The sequence below is a fragment of the Pinus tabuliformis genome, chromosome X (assembly GCF_031772625.1).
Source record: "Pinus tabuliformis cultivar Carrire ecotype Pingquan chromosome X, CPIR1, whole genome shotgun sequence".
Classification (NCBI taxonomy): domain Eukaryota; kingdom Viridiplantae; phylum Streptophyta; class Pinopsida; order Pinales; family Pinaceae; genus Pinus; species Pinus tabuliformis.
Window position 1 is genome coordinate 721,634,662 of NC_142308.1, and position 17,869 is coordinate 721,652,530.

Genomic DNA, 17,869 nt, shown 5'->3' on the forward strand with positions numbered 1-17,869 from the left:
CGATAGACATCGTCCATTCGTGATAGTCAGCTTTCTCATGGATCTTGTCTTCGGCAGGAAGGAGTGTTGAGAACCCCTTCGCTCTTTTTAGGATAGCCTTGCCAATCTTCTCTTCGGTGATTTCTCTTGCTCTTGCTCGGGCTTTGTCTTCACCTCAGCTCTGATTCCATGTTAAGTTATGGTATGTTCTATGCTTATAACAATTTACTTCTTTTCCTTATTATATTACATAGATTAGCAATCACATGTACATAGAGTAAAGTGCAGATAGAACATTAAACGATCGACAGAAAACAATCCAAGACAAGAGACACAAGATGTGGCGGCTAGCCAGGGACAAACCCCACAATGTGTGGGGAAACCCTTTGATTAAACCTTCTTTTATCTTCAATAATTCAGCAGAGAGAAATAGTACAATAAATATGATTCATATCAGCAGTAGAAAACCCTAGATCAGCAGCATTAACATTAGCAGCTTCATCATCAAACTAAGGAAGACGATATCTCACAAACCAACCGTTAGATCGGCTTGATTTCACCACAAAAATTTGTGGCTTTTAGAGCAGGTTCAGATGAACCTATATTGTAGTTCAGGTGGGGAGATCTTCTAGTCCAAGCAGGTTAATCTTTACTTCTGCAGTTGCAGCTTAAGTTTCAGCAGCTTCCGACTTCAAACTAGGGTAGTCGGTATCTTGCAAACCGTCTGTCAGATTGACTTAGATTCCACCACCAAAAGTTGCGGCTTTCAGAGGAGGTTCAGATGAACCTACACCACAGTTTAGATGAGGAGATATTCTAGTCCATCTAGGTCAATCTTTACTTCTACAGTTGCAGCTTCAGTTTCAGCAGCTTCCGACTTCAAACTAGGGTAGTCGATATCTTGCAAACCGTCCGTCGGATTGACTTGATTCCACCACCAAAAGTTGCGGCTTTCAGAGGAGGTTCAGATGAACCTACAATGTAGTTTAGATGAGGAGATCTTCTAGTCCACGTAGGTCAATCTTTACTTCTGCAGTTGTAGCTTTAGTTTCAGTAGCTTCCAACTTCACATGTGTGAGGGAGAGACCCTTTTCTGCGCAGTAGAGAAGAGACTCTTTTCTGTGCAGTAGAGAGAGAGATGTGATAAGATGAGTGAGTCCAAATGAGGAAAATTCCTCCTGTATTTATACACAATGTTGGTGTTTGAATAGATGCGACTGTTGGGCTTCTGAGCCTACATGAGTTGCAGGTCGGCTTGATAATAATTCCATAATCAAAACAAATTCATATCTCCATGAATACTTATCGGAATCGGATGATATTTATATCAATACTACACCTCTCGATGAGAGGAATCTAATAAAAATATTATCAACCATGAATAAGATGACCCACATGAAGTTTTTCCCTAGTTTCCAATTTTAACAGTAGGTAAGACTAAAGCTGTATATCTAGCCTGTACAATAGGTTGGAATGCCATAGTAGAAGGTGGTGTATAAGGTGTTTGTGTGGATGAAGAAGAAAAAAAAAAGAAGATGAAAAAGGGGAAGAAGAAGGTGATTGAGGGGGGGTGTGACTATGTGGAGGTGAAGAAGGAGGGGATCTCCTAAATGAATTTAAAGGAGTCTTAAGAACTAACTTTGGGACCTCTAAAGGAATACCCTATTTTGTTTCAAATAGTGGATTTGTATACACAAAGATGGTCTCTTCAAGTTGTTCAGAAGTGGAAGCTTCAGGTCATTCAGAAGTGGAAGGGAATGAATAAGTGGTAGGGGATGTGAAATCTGTGGGTTTGTATTCAGGTAAATGGACACGCAAGTTAGACTCAATTTTAGGTGATCCTGGTGGTAGATGGGGTTCTAGATGCTTTTCAAAAGAATGAATGAGGAAAGCTGAATCTAAATCAACTCCCCTATCTAATAGTTCAGAAACCCTAGGAGGTATTTGTGTCAAATCAGGATCAGATGGAATATTAATAAAAGGATCAAATGATGCTAACTCTTCAGATTGCAAGGTAGAAGAGGAAGAAGAAGATGGTTGTGGTCTCCTTATAGAACTGGCTTTTCTTAGGAGTTTTTCAGGATTTGACAGAGGATCAACTAAGTCAGATTCTGAATGAGATCTGGTGTGCTTAAAAGGTGCCAGTTTGGGCTAGTGGAGTCGCCAGGTGAAAGATTTTAACCTTTCTATACATTTAATCACCTTAAAGGAATAGAATGAATATCGTTGTCCCAGGAAAACTTAATGGAATTCAAATCCTCGGCAACAACGTCGGGCTGATGTTGTACCTCTGAGATAATAGTGGTCAGCTATCAATGCCAGAGCATCTAAGATAATTGTTTTGGGGGTTTTTGTTTTAATTTGGAAGACCAATGAATAAAACATATGTAACACTATAATGCCTAACCTTTTGAATAATATTAATCCCAAAGTAGAGGGCTGCTATAAAACTTCACACAGTGATAAAGCTTGAATAGTGGTGAGCAAAAAAAAAACAATATGATTATCAAAATTCTCAGATAGATAATTAGATAATCATAAGTGTGAAAACCTTTGTCTGATGTTCAAAAGGTTCAAGAGAATATGCTTATGCTTACAACAAGATGCTGATGATTTATTGATTCAGAGGGAATTAATTAAACAAACAGTTCATTAATCCATTCTCTTTAATGATTATTACTTCACAATCTTATAGGAATAGATCGAGACATAATTATTCCTACCTAGGTATATCTATAAGACATAAGAGTATGAAGAAAAACATAATGTGTAACACTGGAAAAACTTACAGGAAACACAGACTGTGTAAAACTGAATTCAGAATCCTTTTCTTTGTATTAAGGGTTTAGAAAAGATAGTACATCAAATGTTTACAAATGCTTCTTCAAGGGTGAACTCTCTTTCAATGGTCAACCTAGTTCAATGGTGAACAATGAACCCTTGATAACTCAAGAAGATAGTTATTTGTACAATAGTAGAACTAAGAAAATATCCTAAACTGTTTAAGGATTTATTCTAGGAAAAGGAAATATCTTCATGAAAGAAGATAAAAACAACTATTGAACTGCTGCTTGCTGTCCCTATTATTTGGGTTCTGCTGGCTTTGGTCTTTGATATTTTTCCCTTTAAGATGCTTATCTGTTTGATCTTCATGCTAGAAGTCATATTCACTTTATGACCTTTCATCTGATACTCTTTGATCTTGTTGACCTGTCAATAACCTTTACTGTGCTTTTTACTTTTACTGTACATTTCAAGTTTTTACTGTGTATTTCAATAGCAAATCATTTAGTTTTTAACTGTCTCAGTATCAGGTAGTTGGATATTTATCATATTTTTGTATATTTCATCTGTATGTTTAATCTGCCTCCTCTATTTTATCTTTTAACTGTGTAAATTGTCTGTTTTAACATTTACTGTGTAAATGGTTTCTTCTACTCTGTCTTTAGTTTAGACCTTATTTCTATTTGTACAGGAAAATAATTTGAATTCATTTCTTGAGAATCTAGAACAAACAAGTTTTTAACTGGTATAAAAACCGTTTATCCAGTCTCCTGGTCTTCTGCTAATCACCTGCAAAATACAACAATTGTTAAGAAAAATAAAAGTTGACAGGGAGGGCCACAATGGCTTCATTTGAGTTGAAAGGTCTGTGGATGGAGTCCGGAGCATTTTTGGGAGGTAAATAATGGTTAAATCAGTTGTAGAGGCTTAGGGTGGCGCAGGAGGGTTATACAGGGTTTACTGTGTAAACAGACGAAAAGAGCAAAAGTGAGGGTTTTCATGTTTAAACAGGTAAACGATTAAATTTTTAAAATTTGGCGCAAAGTGAATAGTGGATGGTTTTACCATGCGCGGGGGAGCGGTTTTGGAGGCTCATCGCACCGCTTTTGGCCGTGGGGTGGTTTTTCTTCGAGGGCACGTGAGTTAATGTGGGAATGACACGTAACCAAAAAGGGCTCGAGCAAAACTACGAATCTCGCATGCTCTCAGGCCTTTAAAGATCGGAGATCAAGAGTGCGTGATATGGTTGTGGATCGTTAGATCTGGGAGCAGGTGATCGGACGACTATCGTGCGGTCAAGATGCATGGAGGGAGCAGGTGTGGAGATTAGCGAGCCCGGGGAATAATTACAAGTGATTTGTAATTATTTTAATGAATAAAGTGCAGGTTAAACATATCGCGATGGGTTAATGGAGTGGGACCGGGGTTTTAACTACAACGGGGTTTATTTAACCACACCAAGGGTGGGTTAAAAGGTTTTGTCGGGAAAACATGAATTATGCAGTTAATCTTATAAAGCGAGGGGTAAAGAAGACTTAGGCTAAAAGGTGTTTATGGGTTTTACAATGGGAAAGTGATTTTTTCCAAGGGGGAAAGGTTTCACACTAGGGAAAAGGGGTATTTGGGTAGGAGAATGAGTTTGGAGGGTAAATTGCTAGGAAAATGTGTGAAACCAAGAGAAAGGGTGAAAATGAAGGGATGATGAGGAAATTAGTAAGTATGTAGTGGGGGATGAAATGAAATGATGGGAAGTTAAACAAATCAACTTGTGAACATCTTTTTACTTTCATAACTGCTCCTGCACACTGAAACACATGATCAAACATGGTAAATGTACTTCTGCAACTTTTCTTCTACCTACCCATTTACTTACCCTAACATTTTCTCTTCATTTAATTGGGTGCATTTAGGCTAGCAGACCTTTTTCTTTCCTTTTTCTTTTGAAAAGCAAACTATCTAATTCTAACCTTATAACATCAGAATTTTAAAAAATAAAAAATAAAAAATACAACATCAGACTGATAAGGTACAACATCAAACTGATGTTGTACCTCTGAGATAATGTTGGGCTGATGTTGTACCTCTGAGATAATAGTTTGCTAAATAAATGACCTAGAGGATATTATCTGTGATATTGAGTTTGGGATCCGAAGTCTACCTGATAGGATCAAGGATACTATCAGGCAGGATTGTGCTGTTGCCCTGAGGAGGGCTAAGCCGCCTAAGAGTAACCTCAACAAAGAGGAATCTCTAGCTCTCAGATCCTTAAACCAGAACAAGGATATCATTGTTCTAAAGGTAGACAAGGGCGGTGCTGCCGTAATTCTTAACAAAGTTGATTACCGCAACAAGATGTTGGATCATCTTCATAATAGTGGTAGCTACAAAACGCTTCCCAAAAATCCTTTGAAGAAGGTTGCTAGAAATGTGGCTATGGCCATTAAATCCATTGGCTCTTTGAGTTCCTTGCACCATAAGCTCATTGAAAGCAACCCTATTACTCCTAGAATCTACGACCTCCCCAAGATTCACAAGGAAGGAGCCCCCTTAAGGCCCATCGTCAACACCATTGGAGGTCCTACATACCTTCTTGCGAAGTTCCTTGCTTTAAAGCTTAAACCCCTTGTTGGTCATACGGAGTCCTTCGTAAAGGACTCTGCTTCCTTTATTGAGGAGCTAAAGGGCATTAAGCTTGACCCTGGGGACATTCTTGTCAGTTTTGATGTTGTCTCCCTGTTCACTTGCATCCCTATTAATGAGGCCATGGATGTGATCAACCGCCTAACAGATCCTGACACGGCCAAGTTGGTTGAGATCTGTCTCACTTCCACCTTCTTCAGTTTTGAAGGGGAGTTATTTTAGCAAACATGTGGGGTGGCAATGGGATCCCCCCTTTCCCCTATTGTTGCTAATCTGTTTATGGAAGATTTTGAGTCCAAGGCTCTGAACTCTTCCCGGCTCCTACCTAAGGTTTGGAGGAGGTATGTGGATGACACCAATGTCATCTGGTCTCATGGCCAGATTGAGCTTGATCTCTTCTTTGAGCATCTCAACAGGCAGTCCTCAGCCATTAAGTTCACTAAGGAGCAGGAGGTAGATGGATGCCTTCCTTTCCTTGATATTCTTATTTCTAGGAATGATGATGGTTCCCTCGCCCATTGAGTTTTCCGGAAGAAAACTCATACGGAGCATTATCTTCATGTCAGTTCCCACCATTTCCCGGCTCAGAAGATGGGTGTCCTTAGTACCCTTGCTACTCGGGCCCTGCGGATCTCGGACAAGAAGAGCTTTGAGAAAGAAAAATCCCATCTGCTGGATGTCTTTGCGGAGAATGGTTATAGTAGATACATGGGTCAAAGGGCTTTCCTTAAAGCTTCCAGGAATTCTCTGGCTAAAAGAGAACCTAGAGTTCGTATTCCAGGTGTCCATCTTCCTTATGTTCAAGGGACCACTGATAGAATTGGCAGGATTCTCAGGAGGCACAGTGTCCCTGTGACCTTTAGGCCCCTAAATACCATTCGTATGTCCCTCAGATCAGTGAAGGATCCTATCGACCCTAAGGATATGAAGGGTGTTTATATGATCCCTTGTTCCTGTGGGACCCCCTATATTGGGGAGACCGGTCGTTCCATTAATCAGAGGATTAGCGAGCACGCAATGGATATTAAGTATAGGAGAGCTAAGTCTTCCGCTTTGGCTGAACATGCTGAGAAAACCAATCATCATGTTTGTATTGAAGAGGCCAGTGTTATTGCTAAGGTTTCGCATTTCCACCATCGAAAATTCAGGGAAGCACTTGATATTGAAAAGAGACCAAGCAATCTCAATAGAGATGATGGATGGAAAGTCAGTAGGTGTTGGGTCCCTGCCCTCTCGTCCTAGTCGTTTTTTCGTCCTCTTTGGTTTTTTGTCGTTTTTCTTTGTTCGTTCTTTTACTATTATTTTAGTTTTTATTTTATGTTATTTATCTTAATCTATTATATATGTATATATAATTATTTTTATTTATTTATTAAAATTTATTTATTTATTTTATTTTATTTCTATTTATTTATTTTATTTTATTTTTATTATTTTTATTTGTATTTATATTTTTCGAGTGTTATTTTAATTTTAGTGTGATTTCTATTTATTGTTTTCTCCTTTCTTTCTATTTCTTCTGATATTTTAAGGCCCTCTTATTTTGAGGTCCCTCTTATAACTAATTTTGTTCCTTATATGTTTAACTAATAGGGTCCTTTTTGACCTTTTTGTATACATGATACTTATAAATAATATTATTTTATTTATTCTTTATATTCTATTGAGGCAATTACCTTTTTCATAAGGTCATTTTCCTATTAACTTATGGTTATTAACTTTGATTTTAACTTAATTTCCTTTGATTTATTAATGATATTTAAATAAAATTATTATTTTCATATTAATAAAATGTAAATAAAATTATTATTTTAGGTCATTTATTTAGCAAATTGCCCTTTAAATTATTAATCAACTTATAATTTTTAATGATTCTTTTAATTATACATTCTATTGAGGCTTTTACCTTTTTCATAGGGTCATGTATTTAACTAATTTTCCCCTAACTTATGATAATTAACTTTGATTTTCTAACTTAATTACCTTTTATCTATTAATAAAAATTTAAATAAAATTATTATTATTTTTATTAATAAAATTTAAATAAAATTATTACTTTTTAGGTATTCTATTATTTTAAGGCCATTTATTCAACTAACTTTCCTTTAAATTATTAATTAACCTATAATTTTTGATAATTAAACGATTATAATAATTTTGACCCCTGTCCTTGAGTCAAACTAGCCGTTAGAAAGGATAGCTGTTGGAGGCTCCGCTTAGTCTATTTAACATGATGAGCTTGATCTGTTTCTTCAACTTGTCCTGACGATGAACCACACTGGTTGGTTCGAAACGCGTCGACAAATGATATTCCATGTGATTTTCGCCGAAGAATCTTTCTTAGTTTGGCTAGATCTTTATTCTCTAACTATAAACATGAAATTTAAAGCATGAACTAGTCAAGATTAAACTATTTGACTGTCATGGGTTGTGGCATTTATGACAAGCTACACATAACCATTATTTTGCATAATATAGTAAAATTAGTGGCACTTGGACTTGCACACTTTCAGAGTTTATTACCTTTTGCTTTTCTCTCTAACCTAATGTTTTATTTTTGCTTTCATTTTTTAGGGCATCTATCCTAACATTTTCTCTGATATGGACATATTTATCAAAATATTTCCTAACATTTTTATTCAATATTCTTTTTGTCCATATCCTAGCTTAACATTTTTTGAAAAATATTTTCATTGTTTGACTAATTGATTCTATCTATCAAAACTAGAAATGCTACAACACCACAGACCATGGGATTGTATAAAAAGAGATAAGCTCTAAGTAGTTAAAAAAAAAGAAATCAATCGAACATGGAATAGAGTCATAGCTTTGAAGCAAGTAGTCTAAGTCTTGGGTCGTAGTGTAGATAGAGGCTTTCCAGCTGAGTGCTCAGAGGCCTAAGGTAGAAGTCCACCACTAAGTGCATGGACCCCTGCAGCTATGTGCGCAGGGTGGACAAAGTCTGTAACACTTGGGAGATACTAATAAAAGGAGTTATTTTGCAATTTCCGTGTCTTTGTTCTGTTGATGGGTTTGAATATTTTATGTATAAATTTCCTTTATTATGATTATATGATGCGTGAATGAATGCAATCACATTGAATAATTGAACGCAATTATGAATATTTGCTTACGCGGTGATAACTTCAAGTATTTGACAAGATAAGCAAATCACTTAGGATAACTGATGAATCTACACGGTTCGCTGCCCTAGCAACGTGAAAGCACCTGAGCCATAGGTTAGGGCTGTGCGAAGGTCAATCATATACTTTCACGAAGGTATTAAGGACCAGAATAAAGGATTTTTCTTGCAAGCCCTAGAGTGAAACCACTTGTGCAAAGGCAGAGATTGAAGAAATCAAACAACATCACAACCATCTCAGGGTGCGGAAACTTGGTTCCAACATCCCCCCATACTGCTTCGGGTGAGACTTTGGTCCACGCTCCGCGGGCTGATGCCGAAAGGGCTAGTAGTGTAGGGATTTGTTTGGATAATTAACGTTGAACCTGGGTCAGGCCCCCTCAAGCCAACAATGCATTTTAGAGGGAGGTACCAGAGAAGCAGTGATTCTAGGCTTTGGACTGGGCACTACATGCTATGCCCGTAAGATGGTGGGGTACGCACAAGGGTAGCTTTGATGATTGGAGTGAATTTAGGAGGATGATGAGAACATGCTTTGGGAAGCCAAAGGTATGAATAGAAGACAAGTATGACGGGAAGGACAATCTGCGCGCACACTTGGCCAAATGGGCCGAGGCTTACAGAGAAAATCCCCAACCTAAATGGGTGCACTTGTTCTGTCACACCTTGGATGTCATCCTAATGAACTGGTACTTGGAAACAAAGCTCTACCATGGTACAGGTGAATGGGATATTCTGCGCGAAGGATTCATAATGACATTCAACTTTGAAGATGGGTTTGACTGTATTGACGAGGCACTACAAGAAGTGAAAGAAGCAATCTTTATGATACCGTAGGATCCTTTGGACCTGATTCAACCCGATTGGACTACTTAGCTGAGCCACGCGCTGGAATGCTATAACATGACCGCTGAAGAAGAAGAAGAGGATTTGCGAAAGATTAACATCCCTGAAGAAAAGGTCACCGCGACGTTGAGGGACCACAGATTGAGAATCCTGATATAACTGTGCCACTAAAAACGAAACAGTTAAATATTAGTACGGAGGCATATCCCAAATTTGTGAAGATTGGAGATTACTGGGATGACGCGACGGTGGATAAGGTTGTTGAATTGCTCCGCAAATACCAAGATTTGTTCCCTACCAAGTTTACAGATCTGAAAGGGATAATAGGAGACCTTGGTGTTATGAAGATCACGTTGAAGCCCGATGTGAAATTGGTTAAGCAAAGACCTTACCATCTCAATACAAAGTATAAGGAGAAGGTTCGCTTAGAGCTAGACAAGATTCTTGCGGCAGGCATAATTGAGCCTGTAGAAGAATCTGATTAGGTAAGACCAATGGTGGTACAGGAAAAGAAGTAGAAGGATGAAATAAGGATATTTGTAGATATCAGGAATTTGAATGACGCTTATGTACATGATCCTTTCCTGACTTCGTTCACTGATGAAGTATTGGAAAATGTAGGTGGCCAGGAATCATATTCCTTCACTGATGGGTTCTCTGGGTACCATCGGATCAAAATCGTGCTGGAGGATAGGAGCAAGATGACCTTCGCTACTTAGTGGGGGTGTTTTCAGTACAATGTAATGCCGTTCGAATTGAAGAATGTGCCTACGATTTTTTCACGCATAGTCATTGCGCGTTCAAGGAATTTATTCAAAAGTTTCTGGAAGTGTACATTAATGACTGGACTGTGTTTGGGTTGGTGAAACACCATGTGGCAAGTTTGCACCTGATGCTAGATACCTGTCGAAGGTACCAGATCGCGCTCAATCTAAAGAAGTGCCTGTTTTGTGTTCCTTTTGGGACCCTGCAGGGTCATGTGGTTTGTAGACAAGGACTAATGGTAGATCTTGCAAAGATCGTGGTGATACTTAACTTGGAAGCGCCGAGGAGTATGAAACATCCGAGCACAACCCTAGGAAATACTGGGTATTACAGGAATTTTATCAAGGGCTATGCCCAGATCATCGCGGCTATGGAAAAGTTGTTGAAAAAGGACATCATGTTCTAGTGGAATGAGGAATGTAAGAAAAGCTTGGATGTATTGAAAGAAAAGATGGTCATCGCACTGATTCTAGTCTTCCCTGTTTGGAAGAAGGAGTTTCATGTACATGTTGACGCATCATGTATAGCTGGGAGCAGTATTGACACAGGCTGGAGGAGGAGACTTGGACCATCCTATAGCGTTCACAAGCAGAAGGTTATCCAAGGAAGAGAAGAACTATTCCACCACTGAGCATGAAGGGTTAGCCATGGTATACACGCTCCAGAAGTTTAGATACTATTTTCTAGGTGGCCATTTTAAGATGTATACAGATCATTCCGCGTTGAAATACCTAGTCAATAAGCTTGTGTTGGGGGGAGAATATGTAGGTGGTTGTTATTGTTCCAGGAGTATGATTTTGAGGTTAATGTGAAGCCTAGATGACTGAACGCGGTACTAGACCATCTGTTGTGCATTGAAACAAGGGAAGATCCCACTAATTTGGAGGAGGGATTTCCTAACGCACAGCTATTTGCAGTGTGTGTCGCAAATGGTCATTTTGAAGATATCATACACTTCCTAATGATAGGAACTGCCCTAGAAGGTTACACCGTCCAATAGAAGAAGGAGTTAGTGGTGCGTGCGACAAACTTTTCTGTCATTTCTGGGCACATGTACAAAATGGGGTCTGATGAGATATTGCGATGATATGTACTGGCGTTTGAAAGGAGCAGTATCCTCGTGGATGCTTATGGGGGCACCGCGGGAGGAAATTATGCAGGGAGAGCGATTGCGCAAAAGATTCTATGCACAGGGTTGTGGTGGCAGGCCATCGCAGAGGGATGAGCTGCCTATGAATCCACAGATGATGTTACAACCCTTTGCAAAATGGGTGATAGATTTTGTGGGACCCATTCAGCCCCAAGGGAAGAAGACGAGAGCGTGGTACATTATCAGCGCGACTAAGTATTTGAATCGATGGGTAGAGGCACAACCTGTGAAGAATTGCATAGGCATGACCGCTGCGAAGTTCCTCTTTCAGTATGTACTAACCCAATTTGGGTGTCCAAAGATTTTGATGAGTGATCATGGTACACAGTTTCTGAATGAGATGATCATCGCGCTAACGGAGGAGTTTCAGGTATATCACCAGAAGAGCATGCCTTATCACCCGCAGGCTAACGGGACGGTGGAAGCATTTAATAAAGTGTTGGAGAACATGCTGACCAACGTTTGCAATGCTTGGCGAAGTGATTGGGACCTGCACATACCCGTAGTACTATGGGCCTATCGGATGACATGCAAGAAGTTGACTGGACAGACACCCTTTAGGCTTGTATATGGTGTTGAAGAAATGTTGCCCATGGAATACATTGTGCCTAGTCTATGCATCGTGGCACTCACGAGTATGACGGATCGCGGAGCCCTGGAAGAGAGGCTCGCGCAGCTAGTTGAGGTTGAGGAAGAGAGATTTCTATCTAGATTTCACCAACAGGTCCAAAAGCAGCGCGAAAAAGCATGGGATGATCAACACATGACACACGTTTAAGAAATGACCTAGTTTTTTTATATGACATCAAGTTTGATAAATTTATAGGGAAGTTCAGAATGCACTGGTTAGGGCCCTATCTCATTAAGGAGATTACCAATAGACGAGCGGTTCAGTTGGTCAAATTGAATGGAGATCCCTTCCCAGGAAAGGTGAATGGCAGCTGATTGAAGCCATACACCAATGGTCCAGCCATGTGACTATATGAAGGTAGCATATTCTTAGCACTCTAGATAGCTAAAAGGAGGCGCAGGAATATAAACTACACTTCCTGGGTTGGGGAGCTGTGCGATTGGAGGATTGTGCGAAGCAAGGAAGCGTCACATGGTTCGCGACAACACGAAGGGAGCTGCGCTACCCAGGGAGTGTTACACAACATTTTGTCACTGTCCCTGTACTCCCCGTTCCTTGATCCTAGAGGACCTCTACAGTGAACCCCACATGCTTTGCCTTCATGAATAAACTCCCATTGTGTCCCTCTTCATGAGAAGATCAATTCCCTTTTGCACCATTTCCCCCGAAACTTCTGTTTTTCCCAGTTTACAAGACCGACACTAATGGCCTTTTTCTCCCCCGCGTCGTTGTGCAGAGATTAGCACTATCCCTCATGCCAACTGGAGCAACTGAGCTATGTTCCAGTAGCACTAGTCCTGTTATGGAAAGTTTTTTAATTAGGAGCCGAAGCTTCCAGCTCTAGAAGCTTCGCAACGGAAGTCTGGTAAATGGTTTGGCTAGATGGGGTCGAGGATGTTAGTTTGGGCTCCTTTCCCCTACAAAGATGGAATTACCTCAAGGGATAAGACCTTCTCCCATGAGAAGAGGATCCATCTCCCATCCATTCATCCTATATAAACCTCCCTTCTTCCCAAGCATAAGCTAGTGTTGATATTGGTGTGCTAATGCTATTTTGGTTTGGAGTAGACAACAAACTATTACTAGTTGTAGCTATCTAGTTGTGTGAGGGAGAAGTGTGATTTGGTTTGGTGTGAAGCTTAAAGGGAAGAGCCTTAAAATATTGTTGGTTGAAGTGATCATGGAATGCTAGCAGAAGTGTGTGGGAACCCGGTCTTGTTAGAGGAGGACTGCAACGTCAAGACAAATGGTTGTAATCTCTCTTTGATATTAATATATGCAACTACCAATTGATTTCCTACATGATTTGTCATCTTACATATTCATGGCTTAATGTTTCTTGACTTGTTAAGTAGGTTAAATTACAAATTGTCTATTATCACATTTGTTGTTTTCTGTTGTTTACTTGTTTCAGGTGCTTGAAGAAGGAAGCGAGAGATAGTTGGAGCAAGCAAGCAAGGACATCATCAAACATGATAAGCAGACTAAGAGGTAGGCCCTCTTAATTGGTTATAACCTAAGGAAATCTTCCATAGAATGTATATGTTGTGGCTAGACCCATCATCGGGCTAGAGGAATTCATTTTTGTCTGCACTTATAATTTTACTTCACCACAAATTGCCGACTCCACTAGGGATCCCAATCCTTTTGCTTGTCTTGGATTTCATGATTTTGTGAGAAATTTTCTAGTTCCACTTTTTCCCTTTGGTTTTGTTTCTTTTCTCCTGCTTACTGGCCTGAGTCTAAAATTCATAGTAGCAGATCTGGTCCCTATTTCAAAATTTTTTATTTTTTCCTTAGCTCCCTTGATCAACATGCTTAATTTGCTGATAGTCGTGCCGATCAGCGTGAGTTGCTGAGAAACAGTCGCGCCGACCAGCCTCTAGTGCTTGTTGTCAGTTAGGCAGTCGTGCTAATGCCTGTAAGTGAAGATTAGGGCCTGACCCCAATCTTGGATAGTGTGTTCTGCTCTTGTGGTTTTGACCCCGTAAGCCTTTTGGGCCATTTTCTCCTTGATTAGAAAGCTACTTTTCATTTGGCTTTTTTGCTTGTTGGCTTATCATCTTTTTTCTTGATTGATTAAGTCATTGAGTGGCCAACGACACTAGGGCATCTAGTTGGTTGTCCATTCAGTAGTTTGTGCACTCAGTAAGTCGGGTTGTAGGTGTACTTACTCTTTGCATTTTTTTTTTGGTCCTTTTGCGACTTTGAACTCTTTTACACAAGTTTGAAAAGTTTTCGTTTGCTTGCCTAAACGTTTATTTTTTGGCATGGATTACATTTCTTGTCTTTTGGTTGGTAAAGTTGATGTTTCATTAGTTTGAATGAGTTTCTCTTTTCATGTGTTCATCTTCTTGAAGAACTTATTGTCTCGAAAATGTTTTCGTTGAAAGATTATATGCGAAAAGTTTGTTTCATTGTTTCATGAAAAAGTATGAAATTCTAGCTTGTTGCATCATTGTGCTACGATAACTTGCATCATTAGAAGACTAGAATTGCATCGGCATTTGAAAAAGGAAGAGAACTTTTTTGCTTTTGAAAGGACTAATAGATAAGTGCTTGTGAGGAAATTAGGAATTGGAATGCATTTTTCATTAGTTTATTTTTTGAAAAGTTAAGGTAGTGAAAGATCATTTAATTTTCAGTTGCTTGATTGTTTGAATTTGATTGAGTAGTTACTACCCTCTCTAGTGTAGGCATTTCATCGAATTGAAAGGGTCTTGTCTCATTTAGTTGCATTTAAGGTTTTTCGAGTCACATCACTAAGACCTGAAAACTAAAACATAACTCAAGATAAACTTTAAAATGAATTCAATTAACCTAAGACACATTTCACATTAACGATCATATCTAGAAGGTCTAGGCTAGAGACGTGTTTGGGGGTCTTTAAACCTAGCAGCTGTCATTAGCTTTGGCATTAGAAAACATTAGTACAGATTCGTTCTCCCCTTACCGCCGAGTATATAACGGGAGAACCCACTAGGCTGCAATCCTTTTATCCTTAGGAAGCCAAGTCGACCACCTTGCAAACGTTATACACTGAACACAATATCTGGGGAGATTGCCTGCTCGTACTTCTTGGTTTGCTAGGAGGTATTCTACAGTTCATGGTTGCCTAGTAATCCTATTTACCTAGATCATCCAGAGTAGTAATTTGATCTTTTTGACTCATTAAACTTAAAGGATCATTTGATCACTTGTCCTTTTGAGCTCATTTCCAATCGAAAGCGATAGAGTCAGCTTTGTTTATTTCTCGACTCTTAAAAAATGAAAGAACACCAGTCTTTTATGCATCTTAATAATTGATTGCCCAGGATACAAAACACCCTATTAGTATTTTTCTGAGACCAAATCGTGAGTTTCCTTAAAAGAACATTTTAAATCCTTGAAGGGAATTGTTCTGTCGACTAAGACAAGGTCATTGTGGCTGAACCATCTGGTTCACCCGATTCCTCTTCCTCTCCTCTGCCTAAAAGATTATCTGAGGAGCCATTTCCTGAGTTACCAGAGTCACTCAAGGACCAAGATGTTGAAATCATAATTGTTCTGAGCATTCAACCTTTGTCATCTCGTCCTCTGCCTACTTTCAATACTGGGTCATCTGCTGATCTTGGCCCGAAATCTCCAGGCAATCCCGTTCAAACTCTGGAGAACTCGCTGACCATCGATGGTCAGCTTGGACTGGTTATCTACCCTCCGAACCCTCTGTTCGACCTTGTTGTGATATCACCGTAGCATCCTTACAGTCCGTACAACCAGTCGGGTGTTCCTTTGGAACTATCCCCTCGTACTCATTTGGCCATTCGTTGTCGTTTGTTTTTAGACATGGAAACCGAAGCCGATACTCTAGTCACATCTCTGGATGAGTCTGAAGTTTCTACTCCACACGCTCTTGAGGGGGAAGAATTTCCTTTTCCTCCCGAGGGTTTCCCCTTTTCAAATGGTATTCCCACCAGTTTTCCACCCAACTATGTGTCTTTGGCAGAGTTGGTTTCAGGTGCACCTAGTGCCTCATCACTTTACCATAACCCTGTTTGGGCGTCAGGCGCCATGCCTACTTCAAGTCCGTTCATTTCGAACATGACTTCCCAACAGGATCTTACCTTAGTCTCGGTGCAAGCCACTGTTCCGAATACTCTTGTATTGTTAATTCCAATTACCCGTTAGGCACAACCCTTAGTTTCAAAGAATGTCTCTGTCAGTTCCTCCGTCCCTCTAGTTAGTGGCTAGCCTTTGCCACCGCCTGGGGCACAGAACCTGAATGTCTCTATGGTGTCAGGTGTCACTAATGTGAGTGGCTCACAAGCTCACATGCTTGGTATAAACCAGCCTTCTTCTGGTATTATTCATAACCCTTCTGATCCTACTAGATCAAGCAATGTCCAGTACCAATAGGTTCAGAATCCCATTGGTCTGTCTGGATCGAGCAATGTTTAGTATCAGCAACCCTATGGGGTTCTGGTCCAATACCAAAATATTTACGTTCCATGTGGTTCTCAAGGAATGGTTAATCAACCTTATGCCATCCAATATGGTGTTGGCTTATATGGGCTTGACCTAGGTTCAGAAGAGTTATTTAGCCAAACAAATCCCACAACTACTGGCCCTTTCGGCAACAGCCCGTGGAGACAGATTGAGGTCTCACCCGAGGTAGCAGGAGAGGGTGCTGGAACCAGGTTTACACACCTTTAGGATGTCTTGATGTGGTATGGAAGGCTTGCGCTTCGTTCTGTGGCTTCGCGCCACTCGACCTCGCATAGATCCGGATCCAGGAAAATCCTTACTACTTATTAATGCACTGTTTATAGATTAGATCTAATTTTTATGGTATTTAAGAAAAAATTTAATAGGAATAACTAGTTCATGCACCCAGAAAAGATACAGATTCACATAGATTCATAACATAAGGATACGCACATAAAATAGTTATATCAACCATAAATTAGCCAGGTCCGCAATAATTCAAATTTAACACAGAATTTTAGAATAAACTTATCTTTATTCACTTCCTTCACCAATACATCCAGATCTACCCTGTGCACTCAGCTGCAGGGGTCCGCGCACACAGCTACGGACTCTACTAGGCCTTTGTGCACATAGCTATAGAGCCTCTATCTATCTACCAACCCCCTTGACTCAGACTTACAGACGCTTCAAGACTTTTTTCTTCAAAAACCCAAACATTCTAGATCCAAAAGTACATACCAAAAAACTACCTTCTACCCATAGAGCCTCGCTCCATTTATACATTCCCATGGTCCACGGACCATGGGCAAGTTGACTTACTTCCTATTCTTCTATATTATTTCTTGGGTAGACAACCCTTTGACTCGATCTATTACCTTTCACGCTCTACATATTTCGAAATTTTTACAATATTTTTATCCTAATTTATAGGCTCTAAGCCCCCAAAACTGTTATGCAGGACCTCCGCTACCCAACAGGTCCCCAACACAATCATTGTGACTCATCCCGAGTCACTCGTCAATGCGGCGAGACGCGCTGCCTAGGCTCCACGGTTCACCTCCCTGTGAGTGACGTCCTTCATTCTGCTATTCCTTCTTTGTCTCCTGCAACGCTTCTTCCTTGCTTCGTGGTTTCTACCAAGTCTCGCAACCGATAATGCTCATTCTGCTCTTCTTGGTTAACACAGAACAACCCCTCATAGGATTTTAGCTCTAGCTGGGGTGCTGCATACAGGACCACCTCGTACCAACGCAACCAATTTCTAAGTTCATATCTTCTCTTCGCACTGTCTGCTGCAGCTTGTGTTGCAATTTTGCAAGACCATTTCTATTTTCCGTGAGATCCCAATCTTCAAGATACACCAGAGATGACTTGTTAACTACAATTCCTCCAATTGGCTCCGTATTCATAGCTTTTCCTTTATCCTTTATGGTTCGCCGACCAGCCCATGGGTAAGGCGATGACA